Raw genomic sequence first — 15,497 nt, 5'->3', positions numbered from 1 at the left:
GTTCCTTTTTCCTTCTTCTTTCCTTTCCATCATCTCTCCTCTCCTCTCCTCTCCTCATAATATATCTTATATTTTTGGTTGATTATTGTTTTAAATTTTTGTATAAAATTATAAGATTCTGCAAAATTACCTAGAATATGTCAATGTACTTGTAATTTTCTCAAACTAAACGGTTTGGGTAGGTAGGAAGAAATCGCCTTAAGGCAATATGCCCGGCCTTATATGTATATAAATTGTATATGTATAAAAATTGTTAAATAAATAAATAAAGGAATTATTTTTGTTATTTAAAAGAAAATATTTTTTTAGAATATTTTATTGTAACTGGACTGGCACCTGAAGCGTAAGACTGATCCCCTTACCTTTATGCAGAGTTGCCAACTTCAAACAAGCTGAAATCGGTAGATTCAGAAAAATAAATTTAGGTGGATTCGTTATCAGATGAAACAGTTTTTTAAAAAATAATTACACTGTTATTGTGACGAGCCATGCTGCCAAAAAATGTTTTGCTGTTTTTTTAAAAAACAGATTTGCATAATTCAAACATTTCAAAAACCTCGGTGTGAGCGGCGGAGGGAAGGGGTGGGGTCTGCTGTTATGCCATAAAAATAGACAATTATTCACGTTATTTAAAATTCGGTAGATTACCATCAAATTCAGTAAATCGGTAGGTTTTTCCCAAAATCCGTATGTTGGCAACGCTGCCTTCATGTAACAAAAATTATACACGCTGCGATTGGTGTACCAATGCGGTGCTTTATGCACCATTAGGTGCGGAAAGGGAATGATAAAAATATATAAATCCGAAGCACTGTGTGGTTATTTATTATAATTAAAATTAAAAAAGTTTTTTTCTAAAAAAAATTCTCAATCGTAATTTTTCTGAATTCGCAAACCATCTGATAGAAAATAATCCAAATTTCAATAAAGACACTGAATTAAAAGATCTTCATGTTAAAAATAAAATATTAAAATTAGGGAACTTATAAATCTTAGAAATTAAAAAAGCTATTCATTCTAAGAAATAAATAAACAATATTTACTTTAGCCCACTCCTATCTAGCTTTAGACTAGACAAAAAAACTTGATTTATTAGTTCCATACATATAACATAAAATAGGATAGAATTCATTGGTTAGGTATACCTTTATAAAAAAGCTCGTGTAGCTTTGAAACCGGTCGGTAGAAAAAATAAAATATAAGTGATTAAAAACAAAGTTGTTTTTATTTATTTATTGATATATACGCCCAATGGTTATTTTTAAGGACATACGTATACATAGAAAATTATTATCAAAGACAGTAGAAAGACACAATGGTATAAAGTAGACTTGGTGGGAGTGGAAGCGGGAGAGATGTGTTTATAATTAAATTTTATGAAAGAAGACAACTTGCTATCAAAGAAATCAAGGCTGATATGTTTGTCGGCAAACCTAAGAATTCTGGGCATAGGGGAATGAAAACCATAGTTAATTCTCTATGGTTATCGGTATGAAAAAGTGAGTTTTGTCTGAGGTTTCTAGTTGGGATATTTAATTTTATTGAGCTCAGTAGTTCAGGCGCTCAAAGATTTTATTTAAAAAAGTATTTTGCAAACTACTTATTTATATTTTTTACCGACCTATTTTGAAGCTATACAAAGTTTTTTATTAAGGTATACTTTACTCTTCCTCTCCGATGTACAGCCTACAGTCCACGTCGAGCTTTGGCTTCCTGCAACTTTCGCCCGCATCTCTTCCTGTCCTCAGCCGTCATCTTCCGATTCGCCACAAGGAGAAGTCGCGTTTTAAAAATTGTTAATAAATTGTAGTATTTTTTTTTCGTGCAAGGATGATTATAATAAAATTGGACTTGCCAGAATTTTTGTTACATGAGTGGCGTGTATTAAAAAAAAAAGATTCCCTTACATATTACGTGTAGTTTTATTATTAATTTTATAATTTAATTATCCATAACAGTGGTTCGAATACGAAAATTGGAAATGTAGACAATACTGATTGAACCTAGCCGTGTTAATAAACGCGAATTGAATTTACGCTTCTGTCGAGCGTCAGTAGCTACGTCACGCTGCACATCTGGTACCAGCGCTGAACGGAGAGAATCTTAAGAGACGTGTTAGGTTGGTATATGTGGGCCTGGTATTTAATCAAAAATATTTAATGAACCAGGTGACTTTATTCCCATAGTTTCGCACTTCTGCTGGAACATTCTATGTACTTACCCATTTAAAAAAAGTTTTTTCATTCACATTGACTTAATTTTCAATAGCAAAATAATTAAATTCTCCCACGCGTCATTGAAATGTGTATCTATTTATTCAACAAATCATAAATGTATATTTCTAATACATAGGTATGTGTGTGTATGTAGATTCTCATTCGACCAGGAAATCCCAAATGAATTGTCTAATTACCGTGTTCAAATGGCGATCTTTTAATGCCTAGCACAATACCAGCTAAGTGTATTATCCATTTAGTTAGACCGGTGCATTAATAGATTGTTGCGAGGTAGTGATGCGCGTAATCGATGACGAAAATCGAATAATTCGCTAAAGTTAGCAACCGTGCGTTGTTCTAAAATAATCGTTAAAATAAGATTTAAAATGCAAAATAAATTTTAACAGAAAAATAACTGTACACTTACGAAGGCGCTGAGAGCCAGAGAAACTCAAATTACATTTAAACAGTTTTTCGAAAAATGGCTTGTTTGCATTTTTGACTAGTTTAGCTTTTTATATAAAACAACTTAGTGCTGGGCCATGGTGGCGAGCTCTTTGCGGCGCGGCGCGAACGCGATGAACTCAAACATACGGTATCAAGCGTAGTGTACGTAGTAATCGCGCGGGCGCGGCAAGGCGCCGCGTACCTATCGCGTATTTTTTTTTCAATAATGTTTTGAGTATGTCCAAATGTTTGCAGATAAGCTGGATTTTCTCCCTAGGCCACTTAAACCAGCCAATGACAGTTTATAAGCACCATAAATGCTTAGACTTCCATATTTCCTTCTCGAAAGTGTTTTTCCTCTCTGTTGCAACAAAGTTAGATCTATTTTTTTTGTTACATATTGAGAATGTGCTTTGAAATTTAAATATCTATCTCAGTAAACTCCGACATCCTTTATTTTATCCGCAGAATTTATATTTAGATTATTAATATCAATATTGTATCCTTAGGGTTTATTTTTTCTCCCAATATTAATATATTAATAACAATCCGTAAAAAATCTAGGAATACAAATGGATGAACATCTCTGTTGGCGAGCTCATACTAATGAATTAAGCCGCAAAATATTTTTCAGTCTACACTCACATAGAAGGTTGCAAAAATTCTTACCCATGAATACTAAATGCACCCTTGTACAAGCATTACTACTACCCATTCTAGATTACGCTGATGTTTCCATGACTGATTTAAGCTGTGAGCAACTCGATAAACTTGAACGACTTCAGAATACATGCATAGGGTACATTTTTGGTCTTAGGAAATATGACCACATTTCTGATTATCGTAGGCAACTGAAATGGCTCAAAATTAGACAGCGGAGAGACTTATCACTCCCTCTCACTTCTGTTCAATGAACTTCATAGTCCTAACGCCCCTATATACCTGCGTGAAAAATTTCAACGCTTATCAGTTCATGGTTTACCTCTTCGTTCTAATTCTCAAGGCACTCTCTTAATACCCATCCACAATTCCTCTTTCTTCTCTAACTCATATAGCGTCCATGCGGCTCGATTGTGGAATAATCTCCCATCCACCATCAAAGATGTTACTACAGTATCTCTGTTTAAATCACGTCTCAAGAAACCTCTCCTTTCTCTTCCTTGATCTCTCCTCCTTTCCTCTTTCCTCTTTTTTCATGTTTCCCATTGAGTAATAGTTTTGATCTACGGTAATTTATAAACAAATACGTTTATGTTTATTTTTATATATCTTTAGCTTTTTAATCTTTATTTTCTATTGTATATGTTCTGTAACTTGAATTATAAAAATAAAACTTTTATTTTATTGGTTGGTTGAAAGAAATTGCCATTTGGCAATAAGCCCGCCAATGTACAAATAACGTTATGTACAAAAAGTGAAATAAGTAAATAAATATTTTGTTTTTGCGATATTTCATTTTAATTTAATTCCTAAATCGTAATTAATTTTATTTATCTATAGAATGAAATTATGTCCTAAAAATCGGTTGTTTATTTATTCTCTAAATCTATAAATCGGTTGCGCCCATGACTAGCGACAGTGAATACTCCAAGTATCTGAATACAGTGAAATTTTCACGCGTGTAAGCTAATTAATATTACATACGGACGCGAATCTTATTGCCACATTATCCATACTACAAACGTTCATCTTTCACTTTCACTCTGTCTTCTATTATGAAAGTCATTTTAAACAAACAACGCAAAATGAATATTTTTAAATACGAGTGGATTATTTGTATTATTTTGGTACTAAGTACTAAAGCTCCTGCTGTCTATTTCTTCCCATTGTTTGAGAATATAAATAATGTATTCTTTTCTTCTTATTTTCCATTCCTCTATTATTATTCTTCTTCAAATGTGTTAGCTTTTGTTATATTATATAATCTCCAAAACCGATATATATACGTAAGTACCGTTTTCTAAGAAAAGTGGCATGGCGCCTCGGATTGCGAGAGGTACTAGGCAGGCGCGTGCGGTGAATATTATCAGCAGGGATGCTGTCAAAAAATAATCATGATCGTAGATCTTAGATAGACATCTAATTCAAATCGATATAGCGTAGAATCACTTGTAAAATTCGCTCGAGGTATTTTGTTACAAAAATTACGCCGTATAAGTTTTACATTATAACAATAATAATTAACATTTTATTGTCCATAAATTTACGGAGCGCAGGAGCCGGCGCATCTAGCGGTGAAGCTATAAACATTTGGACAGTATCTAAAACTCGAGATAAACTTAAATGTTGGCCAAATTTATATGTTATTAGAGTAGTTTTTCGTTTGCATTACACGAGTTGGATGCTCTTATCTCTATGAGTCTCGTAGAACAATATGACAACGTTATGAATCTTAATGCGCGTGCGCGAAATTCTATCATTTGTAATAGGACTGGACGCAAAATGTAGTATGAGTAGTATCCAGATTCAAAGGCCAAGGTACCTTGATATTCAGTACGTTGATATAGGAAATGAAAGATGAGAAGAATTGGCATGGCTTAGCTCAACGTCTTATGTTATGTAAATCGTGTTTTTTTAAATAAATATACTATAAACTATTACTGTATTCATTCCTTTTCTTCCATTATAAACAATAATGGAAGAAATAATATTTATATAAATATAAATGATAAACTAATATATATATATTTATATAAATATAAATGAATTGCCGTGTTGTGTCTCGCAAAAACTCGAAAATAGCCTGACAGATTTAAGTGCGGTTTTTCGCAAAGGTTTCTAATTTACGTCCTCAGGGTTTACAAACAATAACATCTTCAATATATTGAGTAGAAAAAAAGTTAGAAGCACATATGTGTTTTCATCGATTTTCCAGGGTCGCATTAGTCTAAAATGCGTATATTGAAAAATTCGGAGGATGTTGTTTTTTCGTATATTAAAAAAGTTTGTATTTCAACGTTTACAGTCAACAATTATTTTGAATGGATACTAAGTTGAATAATTTCCTTACGATTTCTTAATTTCTACATATGATGTTATTTTTAATGGGTTTTTAGTAATGCCTTAATAATTTTATCTGACTTTTGATACATTTTCGAAAAACGTATTCTTACACGAAATGCATCACTGTGGGTAAGTAGAGCAAAGTTTGACATTTGCGGAAATAATACCATATTTGAAAATCAATTTTCATGTTTTGGAATTCAACGATAAACAAGTACCCAGGTACCTACTTAAATTCAATATTTGAATATGAATAATTTTTAGTTTTGGAATCCAATCATACACAAGTATCTAGGTACCTAAAGTCTTTTTCCTTTTATCCGGACAGTTTTTGCATGCTTTTACTACACAATCGGGCATTTCTCTTTTCAGTAGTGATTTTTGCACGATTTTGCACGACGAGAACTCTTCGCCGATCACATGAAGAGATAAAACGAAAAACGAACCCTTATTTAGAAAAAATAAATAGCTCAAAAAAGACAAAAATAAACAACGTGTGTCCTTTTTTACGAAAAAACGTTTATTGAAGCTTATTTATTTATTTTAAAGAAACAAACAGTCGACAATGATATAATAACATTTTTATAAAAAAATACAGTTTAAAGACAGACCAGCAAAGTTTCTTAATAAAAATCATACATATTATCAAATTGTGTTACAACAAAAGGATGTGTTTATGTGTATTTGTATGAGAGTAAGTGTGGATGTGTGTTTATGTGTATTAGTGTGGGAGTAAGTGTTCAGGAGTGTGCATCATTAAATAGTAAGTGGGATCGTATCGCAGCCAGAAATAATAAGTCTTAATTTATTTTGAAATAAATTAAGGGGTATGTAAAATATATCAATAGATGGAAAAAGAAACATTATAGTTAGAGCGAGAACGATAGAGGAAAGAGTGTTGTGCATAGTTAGTTCTACAGACTGGCAGATGGAATAAATACCTATTTCTTGTCACGCGAAAGGGGACATTAAGATTAATTTTGGAGAGTAGGTTAAAAGAGTCTACTTTATTATTTAATAATTGATGTAAATAGCATAATTCAGATACAGTGCGTCTATTTTCAAGGATAAAAAATCCATTTTGTTTGGCAGATTGGCTGTAAGTACAAAGCGTTACAAATAAAGTATAGCAGGCAAGCCAACGTTCAGGAATATTAATATTTTTTTGTTTTGGAATTCAATCATAAACAAGTACCTAGGTACCTACTTATCAATGAAAAGTCTTTTTCCTTTATACGGACAGTTTTTGCACGCTTTTGAGTCACAAAAAGTCTCATTCGTAGTATTTTCGTATTTTCTCCATTCATTCTAACACTAGAGTAGTGATTTTTGCACGATTTTGATTTGAGCACGGTGAGGCCTCTTAGCCAATCACATGTGGAGATAAAACAAAAAACACACCCTTATTACGGATACATTAGCTCAAAAAAGTCCAAAATAAATGACGTGGGATTATAATTAATTACGAAAAAAATGTTTGTTCAACCAGCTTATAGCAGGCAAGCCAACGTTCGGGCAGGACGACGTCTGGTGGGTCCGCTAGTCAATAATAAAAATAATGTGACCTCACTGGAGTTACCCGTGCCGAGGACACTAACTTAACAATATACTTTTTTTAAATATTTTTCCATGTGAGAATAAACAAAGAAGACTTAATATACAGGGATAATTAACAAAATGTTCAGACAGTTTTTAAAACTACGTATGTTGCAAAATATATTTATGTTTTGTTTCTCCAGTTTCTTGTATATATTTTTCGTCATGTAAATGTTGTAATTAGTTTAGGCTGTGAATACAATAAATAAATAACTTTTACATTTTTTTTATACGCCTCCACTCGTTTGCGAGTGATTTTGGCTCTTAAAAACCATAATAAGAAAGTTAAAGATTTCACGCTTTAATGAAACGACAAAAAATACCTACCCCGGAAAAAAATAAATAATGTGAGATGTTTAGAATTAGTTTAAAGAGTTATGTGGCAATAAAATAAATTTATAGATTTATTATCAAAATTGTTTACGAAAGTATCTTAAAATTAAAAGTCTCGCTGAGTTGCAAGTATGCGATTCAATTCATCAGCAGGTTATTTTTTTATTTGTTAATGTTAAGTACTTAACCTACATTAATTAATACTCCATTCCATACAACATATTTTATTGAAAATTATTGGATGAGTTTTTAATAAAAGTCTTTAAGAACTTTTTTTAAATTTAATATTATTATTTTTTTTTTTTTGAAAAATAAATATTTGCGTTCTTATGATTTACCCAAATATTTAATTTTGAGGGCCATTTTCAACGAGTTGTAAATAACTCACTATTAGAAAATGGAATCAAGTTGGGGTAGAGTGGGATTCGAACCACGGACCTTTGGTCCGTGAGACCGAGACACTAGCCACGGGACCACAACCCGTATTATAGTTTTTCTTGTATTGAAAACATCGAATCTGCGGCTTTGTTCGGAATGAATAAGGAAGTTTAGCGCTTTTTTAAAATTTGTTTAATAGATCATTAAATTAAGCCAAATTTAAAGAAATATATTTTTATGTATCGTATTAGCAGCGCTATGGTTGTTAAATGTTTTGTATTTCTGAAATTACTACGCGCGTGACGTCTCCAAAGTAAAATCAAGTTTTCTGTATGAAAAACAGTATGTTTACATTTTTTTTCTAAACATGTTTAATTACCAGTTACCGACGAAGATACTTTGAATTTTTATACAAATATACACACTTTCGTACATAAATATCGATATTATATACCACTGAAGATCGCCGTTCATAATCGCGGCCCAGGGCTGTAGCTCAATCACAAATAACTATCGACGTGCTAATAAGCGACGTGATAACAATTTCTCACCACGGTGGTTTCGTATTTGCGATCACAATGCAACATCCGTGAACACCTAATATCAAATGTCAAAATATTTACGTTTCGTGGCGTATAATCCTGCTGCGCGATCACATATTTGAATTTCACCGGTGTAAATATGGAAAATATTCCAAAACGGCTATTTGTATTTATTTATTTATTTATTATTTATCATGCTATTTATTGCATTTCGCCGGCGGTTGGCAAGCCAAATGTCAAGAAAAGCAGTCGCCATAGTAATTGTAATTTAATTTTCATTTTTTGTATTAGAAACTCTTTACTATTTTGCAAATGCAATATATTGTATTATTTTTTATAGTAAACGCCGATTTTTTGCTAGTGAACTGTATTTATTTACGACGAAAACAAAAAAACAAACCGACACGAGCGTTGACTTATAGATTACACACGCGTTGACTTATGACTGCGATAGCGTAAGCATGTTTATTATTGTTCATTGTGATCGCTCAAATGCTTGGCATGTTTTTAAGCAAGTCGATAGTTATTTGTGATTGAGCTACTGGTATTCTGAACGGAATTGCGCGCGAAGAGATCGCTCTGTTAGCGTGTATTTAGTAAGTAAATTCGCGTAAAAAATGCGTTTACTACGCGCGCCTTTGCGTTCAGAATACCACCCCTGGTTTTGTAATCATTTGTTGATATGTGTTTATAGTCAGAGTGCGACGCATTCTGACAAATTAAGTCATACCAAACTACTTCGCTCCACAGCCGATTTGATTAAATTATGAGGGAATGAGGGAATCTACACATTTCAAGGATCCCTGGTTCGATTCCAGGCAAGATGGACACGAAATGTCACGTGGTCGAATTGAAGTCACACGTACTTAACCCTTACAGACTCTTTCATAACTTTCTTTTTGTTTTCATTAGCAACACAATTGCTAGACGGGGTCCTAATGCATTGTGAATAACAATCATTATGGATTCTCATAATACCCGATGTTAGACGTAACGGCTGTATTTTCATGCAATTAAACGGCTTAATCGTCCGATGTATGCAATAATAATGCACCGGTAATAGTTAGTCATTAATTACAGGTATATAATAATAATAACTTATTTATTTTACAGTTTTTTGCAATGTACAAAGGCTCAATATTTTAGGTCCCGACTAAACACAGGGAACTTCTAGCTTTTTTGTCTCATAATGTATATTTAGCATTTAATATATATATTTAAAAAAAATTATTTTTCAAAAATATTTACAAAATAGTCTTAAATTAAAGTCCTGCTGAGTTGCATACATACAACTCGTCAGCAGGTTCTTATAAATTACATCGATTTTTACACTTAACCTACATTAACAATAATTTTACTTGAAAAACAATTACATATTACATTATGAAAAATTAAAAACTATCACTAATACAAAAAACTTTTTTCTAATAACCATAATTTGAGCAAACGTCTCACTCCTGTATTGAACTCAGTATTTTTTATATTGTTATGTATGTATTTTATAAGTTGATACAAGAATAAATTAAAATATATATTAGTACTAGCGGACCCGACAGACGCTTGCCTGCTATTACCTTGGAAAAGGTACTCGTTTACGATTGAATTTCAAAACTAAAAATTGTTAGTATTCAAATATTGAATTTAAGTAAGTACCTAACTTAAGTACTTGTTTATGGTTGAATTCCAAATCATAAAATAATTTATTTTCAAATATATAATTATTTTTGCAAATGTCAAACTCGGCTCTTCTCACCAACAGGAGTGCACTTTATTTATGAATGCACTTTATTTCAAAAATGCATTGAATGTCTGTTATTATTTTAGTATTCCCGAAAATTCAGTATAAAGAAATATAAGTAAGGAAAGAATCTGATTGGGATCCATAAAAAACGAATTTTGTTTGTAAACATTCAAAAACAAACTTTTTTTAAATACAAAAAAACAACATCCTTCCATTCTTTTTGTACATGCTTTGTCGTCAAATGCAACTCTGGTAGGTCGATGAAAAAAAGAGTTATGCTTCTAACTTTTTTTTAAACATTCGATTGAAAATTTCAATATCTACGAACACGCGCAGCGCAAAGATCTACATTACGCTGAAAACCGCACGTAAATTAGTTAAGCCGCTTAGGAGTTCAGTTACATCACACGTAGAGAAGAATTATCTACATAAAGATATATATATATGTGTAGCAAAAAACATATTTTTAAAAAACACAGTAAAATAAATAGTAAAAAGAAAAAACATAGTAAAAGATGTGATAAATAAAAAATGTGTAAATATAGGTATAGTAAAAACATAGTAAAAGCAGAGTAAAAAGTAATGAGGATCTTCAAAAATTCGATCAATAAAATTGTATATAGTTCAACAATGTATGATTATGTCCAAATGCTTGCAGACTGGCTGGATTTCCTCCCTAGGGAGTTGTTCATATTTAAATTTATTTCAACAGAGAGGGAAATTTTTTGAGAAGGGGATATGGAAGTCTAGGCATTTACAGGGCTTATGACCTGTCATTGGCTGGTTTAAGTGGCCACTTTACACTCTGTGTAACGATAAAGGTTTCAGCTCTTTTACTTCACAAAAGTCAACAGATGGAAGATTTGAGGAAATGTGGATGTTCAAACATGGGCAGAATGGTGAATGTTACACAGTGTGTAAAGTGGCCACTTAAACCAGCCAATGACAGGTCATAAGCCCTGTAAATGCCTAGACTTCCATATCCCCTTTTCAAAATTTTTCCCTCTCTGTTGAAATAAATTTGTATATAGTTATTTAATTGCCCTTGTTTTTCGCTACATAGTTTTACGTTCTTTTTGTTCAGTTTCTTGTGCGCATGTTTCTTCATATAACTGTTGTAATTGGTTTAGGCCGTAAATGTAATAAATAAATAAATACCAAAACAATCAAGATCGTGAAAAGTATTGAATTCTATTGTTTTTTTTAATGCAATTTTCCCGAGCCATTATTTTACGGCTTCGGCGTCAAAATCATTTAAAATAATGAAAATTTAAAATAATTTTAAAAAATCATAAAAACTTGTATTCCACGTAAAAATGGAATAAATAGTTTCTTTTGACCAACTATCAATAACTTATATTTCAAAAGCTAGTCTATTGCCAAATTTACAAGTAATCTATTTTATATTACCTACTCCTTTTCTTGCAACACCGCCTTGGGGTAATAATTGAATACCGACATTTTGTTCGGTTACAATACCCGCTAATGTTTTGTTATTGTTGTTTTTTGTTAATTTTGTAGTGTCGGCTTTGTAAAGCTGCACTTTTACTCATTGCAAATAATTATCTTTCCGGGCAATTCAATGACTAATTGTTTCGTATACCGTATTCTGAAATATGAAGAATCTTAAGATATTTAAATTCATCCAAATTCTATTGAATAAATTTATAATAGATTTCTCAGTTGTTTCCATCGGGAACTTTATGAAATTTGCGATAAAACGTTATTAAAATAAATATACTAAAAGTTATAGAGACATCCACATCATATCATAAATGTGGAGAAAAACAGAATCTCAAAACTCATTGTACAAGAGATTGAAGCTGTACAATGAGTTACCTGAAGATAAGATTTAAATATTTGAAATTAATTTGAAAAATATGTAAAAGATAAATTTTTATAAAAAAATTGTAAGGTTTAAAAGTTTGCATTAGTTCTTAAGTTGTTATGTTATAACTTAATAAAGCATAAATAAATAAATAAAACAGGATTCGATGGCCTCCGTGATTTAGTGGCTAAGACACCTGACTCACGTAGGTAGGTTCCGGGTTCATTTCCCGGTGAGAACTCAAAAAAATACATGTGATTTTTTTTCTGTATTTTAATCGAGCCTCCTGGCCTGTTGTGGTGTAAAAAAAATCATATAGTACCTGTGAAGTCAACGAATTTCAGAACCTACTAGATATGATCGTTTCGGGAATTTAAAATATGTAGCTGCAACTGTTACCATATCACAAATTAAACTGTTCTGTGAAACGGTTTCTAAATAACAGCTTAGAGCAGCGTGGGCGAAAAATCTAGTACCAGCAACTGCCGGAACAGCTCCACAAATAATTATTAAACTATTACTTGTAACGAGCCACGCTGCTATCAAATATTATTATAAAAAAAAGTTGCAATTAACACCCTGGCTAATTTTGCTGTTTCCAAAAACAAACTGTATATTTTCTTTACCCAAGAATTTTTTTTTTATCTGTTTAAGCTGTATCGGAAGAATAATTGTTTTAAAATAACAGTTTCAATTTTTTTTACTGCCTCTGGTTCTTCCGCCGATGATGATGATGATGACGATGGCACTCATAAATACGACTCTCGTAATGGTCTGTTGTGGCAGGAAAATAGAAGTCTTGTTTTTAATGACACCAGTAAAACAACGCTAATCTCATTTTAACATTCATAAATTACACAGAACACAATAACGCTAATAGCCATTTTAACTTTCTTCCGTTTAAGGTTAGTTACCTTTGACATTTCAATAATCATAAATACAGACGATCACGTACTCAAATAGAGATTAAAATAGGCAGTTATTTATTGTTGTTATACAATATAATCATATTTTTATTGTCTTAGCAGATGTGTATAAAAACACCGCTGTGGGACAAGCGGGTCTTGTACAGGGATGCATTTAATTTGTAGGATTCATTTTGTTGGGTTTTGGTTGGAGTTCCTACCCCAGTTAGAGATTGACAGAGAAGACACGAGGTTGGTGTTTAATGCGTATTTATTACATGACGAATAAGATACAGCAGTTGGTTGTGTAGCTCAAGGCGCGAGCGTAGCGGCGATGATGGGTAGAAGTAACTGCACTTGAACTAAATGCTGGAACTGAGTGTACTGCACTGATCTTGTTGGGCTGACTGAACGACCTGACTGACGTTGGCTGCGTCCTCTGGTCTCTTTATAGACGACGTTCCTTTGTAGTTCATTTCTTCATGGTAGGGACGATGTGAATGTACTGTAGAACGATGCCCCCCGATTTCATGTGAAATACTCAGAGTTGCATTTTACGAATGTATTGGATTCGATTAAAAATGATGACATTGCATCGTCGGTCATTAGTCTATTTTAGGTGAACTAATTTAACAGGTGTGTCGATAGTCGATGTGGACTGTGTCGACTATGGACTATGGACCCTACAAATTCTTTGATGTTTTCAAAACGACCAGAATATTTTACATAAATGTATTACAACAGATATCATTTTTGAGAACGGAATATGGAAGTCTAGGCATTAACAGGGCTTACGACCTAACGTCTGCTCCAAAAGAAGTATGTATATCAATTAACTCTTAAAAGACTGTGGTACATAATTCCTTTGTGCGCGGTGATGTAACATCGTGTTACCACAAGCAATATACGAAATATTCTAAAGTTCAGACATTTCTAACCCAACCCCCAGTAGGGCTCAGTGCCTCGATTATGAACACTATCTTCGTCTGTATATATCGAGACGGTATACTTAACTTCTGTACTATCTGTATCTAACCTCGGTATGTTCTACCTACTTGCTATATCGACATCATACGATCGAAATAAGCCAATAAATGACCGCTAAAAAACTAGTCAGCGTTCCTTACATCATTAACATTTAAAATAGTTCTCATTTATATTTTAAATATGCTTCTTTGATAGAAAGTGCCCACTTCAAAGCGATTATAAACTCCAATAAATCCCAATTCAAGCAAAAAATGCTCGCTTGAACATGATTTTTTATTAACCATTGCTAAAGCGATATGCTTAACGATCGTCTGCATTTATCTACTAAGGTAGTACGTAGCGATTACAAAGTCGGGTCTCGATACGTTTTCTCAGAAAGATAGTAAAACAGATGGAAAAAATATATTACCTAATTATTTTTTTACAGTGGTAACTTTCTAACTGTAGGACTGAACCTAACCAGATTATTTTTGCATCTAGCCGCTCGTTTCTCATAATCTGACAGTTATGTCGGAATACAATTCGACTTCAAAATTTACTTATTTCTCCTGGGCTTGGAGGGAGAGATTTGGCAAAATGAAAACTCTCGTCTTCCACCCAGTAGCCAGGCTCTTAAAAAACCCGGAATTGAGGGGCGAGAACCAATATAAGCGAAAACTATTCACGGAGGGCCGTCACAATAGATCTTCACATGTCGCAGTGACGCAACGAGCTTGTATAGCACTGGTCCCCACCTTTAAAAATAAGAATAATACACTAAAACGTCATTTTACACGGTTTTTTTACACGATTTCGAAATTACTGTCCGAGAATATTTTTTTAAACATTCATTTAACAATTCTTAGCTTAGTATTTTAATTATACTGCTCGTTATTAGAATCCCATACATTGTTCTTATACTCACTTGGCGTATAATTTAAATATTACGATAGTGAATATTCTTTGTTAAGATTTTTTTTAATGCTTTGTTTTTACGTTATATTTAAGAAAACAAATAAGATACAATAAATAGTAAACAATTAAATTTATTCTAGAAATAATTTGGAATAACCAGTGACCGGTTTCACGGCTTTCGCGACATCCGCAGTACCGGTGTGATGTTTTGGTAGGCGATGTTAGCTTTCTTGATTCGCGGCCAGCGGTTCACCTGCCGATATTTTAGAATCTGACACCGAAATTACGTACGCAAATGTCGCAAATATCGTACCCACGTACGACGGACAAATCGCGAAGGAAAGCTCTCTTCGTCGACCTTTCGCCCGGCGCGCGAAGTTGCTCGCTCGGCTCGCCGGCCGCGGCCAGTCCGCGAACGCAGCCCGCGCAGAGTGCTCGCGTCCCGCGCACGAAAATCGTCGAACAGCGGTAAATTTGAAAAAAATGGAACGGCTCAGTGATCGTGTTTTGTTTATTTTTCCCCCTAAAATTTGACGTTTCCAATTTTTTGAAGTGCATGCAAAATCTGGTTCTAAATTGCGACTATACTCTTGTTAACAACAGTATGGCGTGCGGACAATGACCACA

This window comes from Micrasema longulum, unplaced genomic scaffold (assembly GCF_059751315.1).
Source record: "Micrasema longulum isolate JH-2025_06_02 unplaced genomic scaffold, ASM5975131v1 h1tg001460l, whole genome shotgun sequence".
NCBI classification, from domain to species: Eukaryota; Metazoa; Arthropoda; class Insecta; order Trichoptera; family Brachycentridae; genus Micrasema; species Micrasema longulum.
Note: the sequence above shows the minus strand (reverse complement) of the source record.